Raw genomic sequence first — 12,727 nt, 5'->3', positions numbered from 1 at the left:
AGAAAACGTCCAGAGATACTTCACTAGAAGAGCCCTCCACTCCTCCACTCGCAACAGAATACCCTACGCAACTAGACTTACAATCCCAGGTTTAGAAAAGTTAGAACTGTGTCGCCTTAAACACGACCTAAGCATAGCCCCTAAAATAATCTGCTACAACGTTCTTCCTGTCAATGACTACTTCAGCTTCAACCACAACAACACACGAGCACACAACAGATACAAACTTAAAGTAAACCTCTCTAAATTCAACTGCAGGAAATACGACTTTAGTAACCGAGTAGTTGATGCATGGAACTCACTACCAGACTCTGTAGTATCATCACCTCACCCCCAAAACTTTACCCTTAGACTGTCCACTGTTGACCTCACCCAATTCCTAAGAGGTCAATAAGGGGTGTGCATAAGTGCACCAGTGTGCCTTCCGTCCCCTGTCCTAATGTTTCTTTTTTACTAGTACCACGTATAGGAATATTATTATATCTTTGTATATCGCCAATACGTACCAGACAAAACAAACAAATTAATAAAATAAATAAATAAAATAGATTCTTTCTTTCCTATGGAAGGCAAAACCGCACACTAACAATCTGGCGTTTCCTGCCAAACTCCGCACGCCCGTTCTGAGCTGCATTGCGAGCCAATGACGTTGCCTGGGAGTATCGGAGTCGGGATAAAATTTCCAGACATCCCCAAACTAGCCTGGATATTATATAGGAATTTATTGTCCTGTCTGGACTTTAGGACAATCCATTTCCTGTAGGCTAGAATGTCTGAGCATAAAAATGGGATTGAGTGTCGTAGCACTTTGGCGAACAGCCCAAACTTTGACTGTTGTTCTTCCTCTCTATCAAAGTGGATGCTGGTGTAGGGAATGTGGGGGGTGGGTGGGGGAATGAGTCTCTTTCTTCCCCTCATTCCCATTTATGCCCCCCTCTTAAAAAAACCGGTTACAAAACGGATCCTATGACACAGGTAGAGTGCCCAGCAATGAGGAAATTCCACTGAGTTCATTAAACCTGACACTAGAGGCAAGGTTGACTTGCAAAGGGACTCAAGTGATAACTTTCCTGATTGACAGCTTGGATGCAAGGCAGGGGGGAAAAAACCCACAGCCATTTATCTATCTATCTATCTATCTATCTATCTATCTATCTATCTATCTATCTATCTATCTATCTATCTATCTATCTGTCATCTATCTATCTATCTATCTATCTGTCATCTATCTATCTATCTATCTATCTATCTATCTATCTATCTATCTGTCATCTATCTATCTATCTATCTATCTATCATCTATCTATCTATCTATCTATCTATCTATCTATCTATCTATCTATCTATCTATCTATCTATCTATCTATCTATCTATCTGTCATCTATCTATCATCTATCTATCTATCTATCTATCTATCTATCTATCTATCATCTATCTATCTATCTATCTATCTATCTATCATCCATCTATCTATCTATCTATCTATCTATCTATCTATCTATCATCGTCTGTCTGTCTGTCTGTCTGTCTGTCTGTCTGTCTGTCTGTCTGTCTATCTATCTATCTATCTATCTATCTATCTGTCATCTATCTATCTATCTATCTATCTATCTATCTATCTATCTATCTGTCATCTATCTATCTATCTATCTATCTATCTATCTATCATCTATCTATCTATCTATCTATCTATCTATCTATCTATCTATCTGTCATCTATCTATCATCTATCTATCTATCATCTATCTATCTATCTATCTATCATCCATCTATCTATCTATCTATCTATCTATCTATCTATCATCGTCTGTCTGTCTGTCTGTCTGTCTGTCTGTCTGTCTGTCTGTCTGTCTATCTATCTATCTATCTACTATCTATCTATCTATCTATCTATCTATCTATCTATCTATCTATCATCTATCTATCTATCTATCTATCTATCTATCTATCTATCTATCTATCTATCATCGTCTGTCTGTCTGTCTGTCTGTCTGTCTGTCTGTCTGTCTGTCTGTCTGTCTGTCTGTCTGTCTGTCTGTCTGTCTGTCTGTCTATCTATCTATCTATCTATCTATCTATCTATCTATCTATCTATCTATCTATCTATTTTGTCCAATACACAACAACATTGTTTAGTTAACGGGACCCGGAGAAGGCCAACTCTGTGGGACCTAACTGGTCGCTCGGATTCGTGCGGCAGAAGGCGGTCCCGGAGATATTCTGGTCCGGTGCCATGAAGGGCTTTATAGCGTTGCTGTGGCTCAGTTTGGCTAAGTGGAAAAGAAAGAAATGAGAAAGTGTTCACGTACCATAGTTTCGCCATCATGGGCCTAGACTGTGAATATATAGCATTTAGACTTATATACCACTTCCCAGTGCTTTGCAGCCCTCTCTAAGTGATTGACAGAAAGTCGGCATATTTTCCCCAACAATCTGTCGCATTTTACTTGGAAGGATGGAAGGCTGAGTCAACCTTGAGCTTGGTAAGATTCGATCTGTCAAACTGCTGGTATCCGGTGATCAGCAGAAGTAGCTTGAAGTACAGCCCTCTAACCACTGCACCACCGAGGCTCTGTGGGCTGGGCTTGTTACCCATGCTTAATTTAATAACCATCTTTCTTAAGTAACCCACTTTTTGGAGTTTGCATTGTACGATTCATCATTTATTTATTTATTTATTATTTAGATTTGTATGCCGCCCCTCTTCGAAGACTCGGGGTGGCTCACAACAAGATAGAACAAATCATAAATAATCCAAATGACTTTAAAATATTTAAAGATTTAAAAGAACCCCATATACTAACAGACACACACACAAGCATACCATGCATAAATTGTATATGCCCGGGGGAGGTGTTTCAATTCCCCCATGCCTGACGGCAAAGGTGGGTTTTAAGGAGTTTACGGAAGGCAGGAAGAGTAGGGGCAGTTCTAATCTCTGGGAGGAGTTGGTTCCAGAGAGTCGGTGCCACCACAGAGAAGGCTCTTCCCCTGGGGCCCGCCAACCGACATTGTTTAGTTGACGGGACCCGGAGAAGGCCCACTCTGTGGGACCTAATCGGTCGCTGGGATTCGTGTGGCAGTAGGCGGTCTCGGAGATATTCTGGTCCAGTGCCATGAAGGGCTTTAAAGGTCATAACCAACACTTTGGTCATAACCAACACATCATGCTGTCCGGATTTGCACAATTCCATAAATTAGCAAAACATGGAAAAGGCAAAACAGTTTCGCTGTATTTTATGGTTTCGCCTGTGTTTTACGAGCGGCTCAAACTTTCTCTGTTTTTATGGAGCATAAAAAATGGACTGCACTAAACCCATTTTATTTCTTTTTCCAGCGTTTTGAGGGGTCGTCTGGCGAGCCAGCCAACATTTCTGGCCCAGCTGTCTACTTTTGCCCCTAAATAAGATAAGGCTTCCCCATTTATGGAGGTGGGTAGGTGGGTCTTCAACAGGGCATTGCCTTGACCAAATGATATATTGGGTTGCATTAACAAAGGGTAGAATCAAGATCACGTGAAATGTTAATACAATGGTACCTCGACTTAAGAACTTAATTCGTTCCGTGACCAGGTTCTTAAGTAGAAAAGTTTGTAAGTAGAAGCAATTTTTCCCATAGGAATCAATGTAAAAGCAAATAATGTGCGCAAACCCTTTAGGAAAGAAATAAAAGCTTGGAATTTGGGTGGGAGGAGGAGGAGGAAGAAGAGGAAGAGGACAGTCGCTGCTGAACGAAGAAGGTGAGGTGAGGGGAATGAAAAAAATCCAAAACTTTAAGGCTTAAAAAAAAAAAGAGGGACTGCCCAGAGCGAAGGGAGCATTTCCTTTCTCTGGGTGCTGGATTTATTCACTCTCCAAGGGCCCAGAGAAAGGAAAATGCTTTGTTCGCTCTAGACTGCCAAAGCCTCCTTAAGCACCACCAAAAGGCTCCTCTGGCAGCCCAGAAAAGCCTGAGATGTCCAGGATTAAAGGGGGAATGGCAGGAAACTGGCCGGGCCTTCGTGCCGCTCTCAAATTTCCTGGGAAATATTTCCAGGCTCGATTTCTTATTAAGTAGAAAATGGTTCTTAAGAAGAGGCAAAAAAATCTTGAACACCCGGTTCTTATCTAGAAAAGTTCTTAAGTAGAGGTGTTCTTAGGTAGACATACCACTGTACCACTTTATAAAGCTATGGAAAGGCCACACTTGGAATTCAGTTTTTGTTGCCATGATGCAAAAAGGATTTTGAGACTCTAGAAAGAGTGCAGAGAAGAGCGACAAAGAGGATTAGGGGACTGGAGGCTAAAACATATGGAGAACTGTTGCAGGAACCGGGCATGGCTAATTTAATGAAAAGAAGGACCAGGGGAGACATGATAGCAACCTTCCAATATCTCAGGGTTGCTACAAAGAAGAGGGAGTCAAGCTTTTCTCCAAAGCACCTGAGGGCAGAACAAGAAGCAATGGGTGGAAACGAAACAAGGGGAGAAGTAACTTAGAACTAAGGAGAAATTCCCTGACAGTTAGAACAATTAATCAGTGGAACAGCTTGCCTCCAGAAGTTGTGAATGCCCCAACTCTGGAAGTTTTTAAGCAGATGTTGGATAGCCATCTATCTAAAATGGTATGGTCTCCTGCCTAAGCAGGGAGTTGGACTAGAAGACCTCCAAGGTCCCTTCCAACTCTGTTGTTGTTGTTGTTGTTGTTGTTGTTGTTATTATTATTATTATTATTATTATTATTATTGCATCACTGGAAGAATGGAAAGGTCATCCATGCATCCTGCAGATTATCATGGAGAAAGTCTTCTCTAAGAAGTTGCTAAGAGCTGACCGTAACTTGATGGGCCCTAATCCACCTCACCCTGGAGACGGCCTTTCCAAAGCCCCCTCTCCCTCCGGCTCCCCCATCCCATCCGTTCCCACCAGCAGCTGACCCAGGCCCTAGCTGTGCTGTCAGCTCCTCTGACATGCTGCCCAGGGTGCTTTGCGGCTGACGTCTGAAAGGAAGGACAGGAAGACAAGGAGATTGGGACGGAAGCCAGCGTTTTCGGAGACCACCTCCGACTGTTTCCCCCAAGATGTGTCGGATCGTGGATGCTTGGCTTTTATCACTGCTGCTGCGCATCCCCCCCATCCCTGGATCCAAGGGCTGGAGGCCAAGGGAGGCTTTGATTTACGGGCTTGAGCGAGGGCTAGGTTGGGGTGGGAGGCAGGAGCTTGGCAGGGAGAATGCCGCAGCCCTGGCATCCGAAGAGGGCATTGGCCAACCCAACTTGGCCGCCTTTCACAGACATCGTCGTGGCATTTGGGAAGAGCAGCCGTGGAAAGCTCTTTCACCCACTGGAGAATGCCAGTCTCCCACCAGTTCAGAGCCTTTGTTTGTTTGTTTATTTTATTTTGTTTTGTTTTGTTTTGTTTTATTTTATATTTTATTTTATTTTATTTTTATTTTTATTTTTATTTTTATTTTTATTTTTATTTTTATTTTTATTTTTATTTTTATTTTTATTTTTATTTTATTTATTTATTTATTTATTTATTTATTTATTTATTTATTTATTTATTTATTTATTTATTTATTTGGTTGGTTGGTTGGTTGGTTGGTTGGTTGGTCGGTCGGTCAGTCAATAACTATTGGTGGTATACAAAGATATAATAATATTTATATATTTATATACATGATACTAGTTAAAAAAAAGAAACATGAGGACAGGGGACGGAAGGCACGCTGGTGCCCTTATGCACGCCCCTTACTGACCTCTTAGGAATCGGGAGAAGTCAACAGTGGAGAGTCTAAGGATAAAGTTTTGGGGGTTTGGTGATGTTGCTACAGGGTCAGGCAGTGAGTTCCAGGCATCAACAACTCGGTTACTAAAGTCGTATTTCCTGCAGCCAAGTTTAGAGCGGTTTACTTTAAGTTTGTATCTGTTCTGTGCTCGAGTGTTGTTGTGGTTGAAGCTGAAGTAGTCATTGACAGGAAGGACATTTTAGCAGATGATTTTATGGGCTAGGCTTAGGTCATGTTTAAGGTGACGTAGTTCTAAGCTTTCTAAACCTAGGATTGTAAGTCTAGTAGCGTAGGGTATTCTGTTGCGAGTGGAGGAGTGGAGGGCTCTTCTCGTAAAGTATCTCTGGACATTTTCTTGTCGCCTTGCCAAGCTGTCTCTGCAACTCCCAGTTGTTTAGGCCCAAGGAGGTGGCATCCTTTTAATTCCCCTTCCAAATTATTGTTACCGCATTGCGATCCATATCTGAATTTGTTTCTATCTCACTCATCTCAATTTGCATGTTTATTTCTGTTATTGTCCACACCATATTAAGCCTCGACCAGGACTTGTGCCTCTTTGAATAATATGTACCATATTTTTGGGGTATAAGAAGCACTTTAGTTTTCGGGGAGGAAAATAGGAAAAAGAATCTGCTTACCAGGTATTCATCTCGCTAGCGTCCTTAGTCTGGTCACTTTCAGCACATTATTTTATCCCCTGGTGAAAGGGTTTTTTAAAAAAAACTTTATTCTGAGAGAGTAACAGTGAAAGAGCTTGCAAGACAGGAAGAACTGGGAACATCGTTAGCACCTGGAAAGAAAAATTCAGAGCAAGTAGAGATGCAATATTCCATTGAAATCGCCCATCATACAAATTTTTTCACCTGCTACTTTTCTGATCTTCCCTTGCAGTTTCCTATAGAATTTTTCTTGCCCCTCGTTTGGGGCATATATATTAAATTAGGGTTGTTGAAATGTTATTTATTTTAGTTTCCACTATTAATATTCTTCCCTCTACATCCTCGTATGTTAAATTAATAAACTGTTTTTATTGTGTTGTGAGCCGCCCCGAGTCTACGGAAAGGGGCGGCATACAAATCTAATAAATAATAATAATAATAATAATAATAATAATAATAATAATAATAATAAATAATTTGCTTGAATATTTTCATTTATATAAAATATCACACCTATTTTCTTTTCTTGGGAGAGGGATGCAAATAATTTCCCTAATTTGTCATTTTTCAGCAAGTACTCCTATTTTTCTTTTAGGTGTATTTCTTGCAGGGCTCTTATATCAAATTTACTTTTACTTATTTTATTTTACAATTTACTCCTTTTTTGTGGTGAATTTGGGAGGTGGCCTCCTTTTAAGTTGCCTCTCTCCAAAGCCATCAGGGGCTCGGCTAATGGCCCGGGCGTTCAAAGCCCATCTCTGCAACTCCTTGCCTAGCTTACCATCTTCCCTTCCACCCTGCCATCACCATGGTGCCCGGCTGCCACCGGAGATAAATTGGCTGTCGGCCTAGGGACAGCTAGGGTTGGTCAAAAGCCAGATCTCCAAGACAGCATATGGTCCAAAGAAGAATCGGGAGTTTGGAAGGGAGCGCCAACAGAACAGATGGGAGGGCTTGCCGAAGTTCATGGAGGTAATTTTTCATGCCCCAAATGGCCAGGTCTGTGAACGAAGGGAGCACTGTGCCAACTGCCATTAAATCAATGTGCCTGCTGTAGATGGTACACAGTGGAGATTCCACAATGAGCAGGTGTAAAAAAAAATGGGTGTAATTTATGCAAAGCCGATATACTGTACATTGCTCAAAAAAATAAAGGGAACACTCCAAGAACACATCCTGGATCTGAATGAATGAAATATTCTCATTGAATACTTTGTTCTGTACAAAGTTGAATGTGCACAATAGCAGGTGAAATTGACTGTCAATCAGTGTTGCTTCCTACGTGGACAGTTTGATTTCACAGGTTTTATTTACTTGGAGTTATATTGTGTTCTTTGAGTGTTCCTTTAATTTTTTTTTAACAGTGTACATATAGTATATATAAAACAAATAATAATAATAACAATGCTAACAACGAGTTGGAAGGGACCTTGGAGGTCTTCTAGTCCAACCCCTGCTTAGGTATGAAAACCTACACTACTTCAGACGGATGGTTATCCAACATCTTCTTAAAAACTTCCAGTGTTAGAGCATTCACAAGTTTTGGAGGCAGGCTTTTCTACGGATTAATTGCTCTAATTTCTCTTTAGTTCTAAGTTGCTTCTCTCCAGAGTCTTTCTTTCTAGAGTCTTAACTTCCTTTTTGCATCGTGGTGACCAAAACTGAATGCAGGATTCCAAGTGTGGCCTCACCAAGGCCTTATAAAGTGGTATTAACCCTTCGCGTGATCTTGATTCTCTCCCTCTATTAGGTTTAGGTTTATTGGATTTATATGCCGCCCCTCTCCGCAAACTCGGGGCGGCTCACAACAATAATAAAAAAACAGTACAGTACATAATACCAAATCCAATGCCCACCCATCTAGTTGCAATTTAAATTAATAATCTCATAAAAACAGTATATATAAAAAACAGGCACACAGTCAAGCATCAACATAGTCAACATGGCTAGGGGGAAGAGTATCTCAGTTCCCCCATGCCTGACGGCAAAGGTGGGTCTTAAGGAGTTTACGAAAGGCAAGGAGGGTGGGGGCAATCCTAATCTCAGGGGGGAGCTGGTTCCAGAGGGTCGGCCCCCCCACAGAGAAGGCTCTTCCCCTGGGTCCCGCCAGACAACATTGTTTAGTCGACGGGACACGGAGAAGGCCAACTCTGTGGGACCTAACCGGTCGCTGGGATTCGTGCGGCAGGAGGAGGTCCCGAAGATATTCTGGTCCGGTGCCATGAAGGGCTTTATAGGTCATAACCAACACTTTGAATTGTGACCGGAAACTGATCGGCAGCCTAGAACTGTGTTGGCTTTTTTGGCAGCTGCTGTACACAGCTGGCTCATATTTCAATGGTTGTCCACTAGGTTGTCCACTAGGACCCCAAGATCCCTCTCACAGATACTACTGTTGAACAAGGTACCACATATATTGCACCTGTGCGTTTCGTTTTTCTTGTCTAGATGTCGAACCTTACTTTTTTCACCATTGAATTTCATTTTGTTAGATAGCACCCATTGTTCAAGTTTGTCAAGATCCTTCACTATTTTGCGCCTATAGTCTGGAGTGTTGGCTATTCCTGCCAGATTGGTGTCATCTGCACCAATCGCTACACATGTCTATGGAGATGGCAATCTATGACAATAATTAAGTGTACGTCAGGATTCTTGACAAATGTATCTTTTCTTTTCTTTTTTTTAGAAAATAATTTTTATTACATATATACACATTTACACAAATAAAATAAATGGTATAAATCATAAGTTGAAACAATGCCAAATTAACACATACTAACAGACAGACTAACAAACACAGAAACAAACAAAAAGAATTCTTATAATATAATTACTTATTTAAGTACACTAAACAATGATAACAATAACAATTAACATACAGTATAATATATAGTATTTGTACTTAAATTCCCTTGAGGGGGTAAGTTATAAATCATCATATAGTTTTAAATTATCTTCTGGTGAAGTATCTCATAACCACAGTATCTACCATTTTCTCCTTTAGGTTGTCCCTATTCCATTCATCATTTTTTCCCCCCTTAACAGCCTTCTTTCATTCATGTTTAATTTATTTAAATTCATACAAATCGTTCCTGAAAAAAAAAATTGTATATAGATCTTTTATAATTTTTCTTATAAAATAAAAAGGATATAAAGTATTGTTATTATTGTATTCAATTTAAGTTTTTGTTTCTTCTCTTAAACCAATTATAAAAGTAATTCCAAGTTTTATAGTGGTCGGATTCTTCTTTGTTTTTTAATTGGAGTGTTAATGCGTCTGATTCTGCACAATCTAGGATTTTTTTTATTATCAAATCGTCATCTGGAGGTTTGGGTTGTTTCCATAGTTGGGCAATTGCCATCCTAATTGCAGTCAATATGTGTATTAATAAATAATATTTATTTTTATCTATTTTTTGGTCTATCTTTTCTTTTATGTTCACTGAGAGCATATACACCAAAGACAAATTCCTTGTGTGTCCAAACACATTTGGCCAATAAAGAATTCTATTCTATTCTATTGAATGGAAACCAGTGAGAATGAAAAAAAATTAAAACCCTAGAGAAGGAAAGTTGAGCATGGAATAATGAGAAGAAGGACTGTTTGCAAGGGTAGATCAATAGGAAGCTGAGAGAGAGAGAGAGAGAGAAAGAGAGAGAGAGAGAGAGAGAGAGAGAGATGGTATGAACTAGATTTAAATAATTTAGATTTAACTAGATTCTTTTTCTTACGTTAATACTTAATTTCCTGTGAGATACTATTGGGATACCATTTCTTTTCTGTTCTTTGCGATCAAATCCTTTGCCCTAAGTTTGAAATGTAGTTATCTATAGGAATGTTGTGTGTAAACCGCTCTAAACGTGACTGCAGGAAATATGACTTTAGTAACCGAGTAGTTGATGCATAGAACTCACTACCAGGCTCTGTAGTATCATCACCGAACCCCCAAAACTTTACCCTTAGACTATCCACTGTTGACCTCTCCCGATTCCTAAGAGGTCAGTAAGGGGCATGCATAAGGGCACCAGAGTGCCTTCTATCCCCTGTCCTAATATTTCTCTTTTATTAGTATCGTGTATATAAATATTATTATATCTTTGTATACCACCAATATGTACTTGACAAAAGAAATAATACATGAACAGGAGGGCTGCAACCCTTATCCGAACATGTTCTTAAGTTGTGCAGCAACTGATGAATTCGGTTGAGATATTTAAAAGCATTTGTTTCTATCTTCTCCAGGGTTCTTGGGAAGGAGTCCTCTCGATGTGTTTTGTCTTCATGTCTCTGGTCTATAATTATTTTGTCGCAAAAATGGCCATGTTCTATCATCACAGTTTGATTGTAAGTTATATTATGAAAGCGTTTAATAAAAGTGATCAGTAGTACCGTATTTTTTGGAATATAAGATGCAGATTTCCAGCCCTCCCTCCAAAAAGTGGGTGAAAATTTAAGTGCATTTTATAAATGGAATTTGGGCGCTTTTAGCCTCTCAAACCCACAACATGTCACATTTTCATCCTCCACGGCCCTTCGAAGCAGTCTGCAGTGCTTCACACCAAACACTTTCCCCAAAAAGGTGCTTTTTTCAAGGATCTTTTTTCCCCTTGGAAATGTTTCACTTCCCACCCAAGAACTTTTTTCTGTTCACCAGTGGCCAGAATAATTAAACTCCTCCAAGTTGTTGTCCTTTTCTTCTCATTCGTTCTATCTTTCCCAGTATTGGAACCTTCTCCCGAAAGCTGTGTCCCCCCACCCCCCGTGCACCCCTTCCTTCCCTTCCCTTATCTTCTTTCTTTCCTTTTCTTTCTTCTTCCTTCTTTCCTTCCCTCTTTCCTTCCTTCCTTCCCATTTTCCTTCCTTCCTTCCCATTTTCCTTCCTTCCTTCCCTCTTTCCCTCCTTCCTTCCTTCTCATTTTCCTTCCTTTTTTCCTTCCTTCCTTCACTTTTTCTTCCTTCCCTCTTTCCCTCCTTCCTTCCAATTTTCCTTCCATCCTTCCTTCCCTCCTTCCTTCCTTCTCATTTTCCTTCCTTCCTTCCTTCCTTTACTTTTCCTTCCTTCACTTTTCCTTCCTTCCCTCCTTCCTTCCTTCTCATTTTCCTTCCTTCCTTCCTTCCTTCCTTCCTTCCTTCCTTTACTTTTCCTTCCTTCCCTCTTTCCCTCCTTCCTTCCTTCACTTTTCCTCCCTTCCTTCCCTCTTTCCTTCCTTCCCATTTTCAGTCCTTTTTTCCTTCCTTCTTTCCCTCCCTCCCCTTCCTCTCTCCCCCTCCCCTCCCTCCCTGAGAGTGGACCTGCCCGCATTAAAATGAAATCCTGGGCTCTGGCCTCAAGTGAAAGTGTCTTCCCAAACACACCCTATGCCGGTATGTCTTAATTTTTTGCGCCCGCTTGCTTAAAAGGGCCTCCTGGTCTTCGCAGGGCAGCGAGCACCAGCAAGAGGATCGGACAGGGGCCTCGCAGGCAGGGGGTGATGGGTCCGCCTTGCAACCCTGCTGATCCTATTTGAGAAGAGAGAGCACCGAGAAGGCGCCTTTAAAGGCGCAGCCGAGAGCCCTTCCATCGTCTACGGCCATACTACCCTGAACGCGCCCGATCCCGTCTGATCTCGGAAGCTAAGCAGGGTCAGGCCTGGTTAGTACTTGGATGGGAGACCGCCTGGGAATACCGGGTGCTGTAGGCTTTTTGTTGCTGTCTTTTCCTCTAAGTAGGCCCTGCTTGCAAAGCTTACAATCATTAAGGTTTGTCGAGAATCAGGAGGTGTCTCTTTTCCTTTTATGCACACTGAGAGCATCTGCACCAAAGACAAACCCCTTGTGTGTTCAATCACACTTGCCCATTAAAGAATTCTATTCTACTCTATTCTATACAGTATTCTATTCTGTTCTATTCTATTTTATTCTATTCTATTCTATTCTATTCTAGTCTATTATAGACTATTATAGTCTACTCTATATTCCATTCCATTCCATTCCATTCCATTCCATGAGGTACAACATTTAATGATTGTCATAACATATAATCAATCAATCAATCAGTCAATCAATCAATCAATCAATCAATCAACAAGCAATAATAATAATAATAATAATAATATTACATACAAATCTATTATTATTACATACAGATATTATTATTATTATTATTATTATTATTATTATTATTATTAATTAGATTTGTATGCCACCCCTCTCCACAGGCTCGGAACGGCTCACAACAACAATAATAATAATAATAATATAACAATGTAACAAATCGAATATGTAAAAAAAACATCTAAAAAACCCATCATTTAAAAC

At 40.4% G+C, this 12,727-nt stretch overlaps 1 non-coding gene across 1 annotated transcript; it reads left to right on the top strand.

Annotated features, from left to right (window-relative positions):
* The first annotated feature begins 11,992 nt into the window (after positions 1-11,992).
* LOC139168700 (5S ribosomal RNA) lies at positions 11,993-12,111 on the top strand. Its single transcript, XR_011559369.1, has one exon. It is a non-coding gene; the product is annotated as a 5S ribosomal RNA (ribosomal RNA).
* The last annotated feature ends 616 nt before the right edge of the window (positions 12,112-12,727 follow it).

The sequence above is a fragment of the Erythrolamprus reginae genome, chromosome 5 (assembly GCF_031021105.1).
Source record: "Erythrolamprus reginae isolate rEryReg1 chromosome 5, rEryReg1.hap1, whole genome shotgun sequence".
Taxonomy (NCBI): domain Eukaryota; kingdom Metazoa; phylum Chordata; class Lepidosauria; order Squamata; family Dipsadidae; genus Erythrolamprus; species Erythrolamprus reginae.
This window is presented reverse-complemented; position numbering and strand designations above follow the sequence as displayed.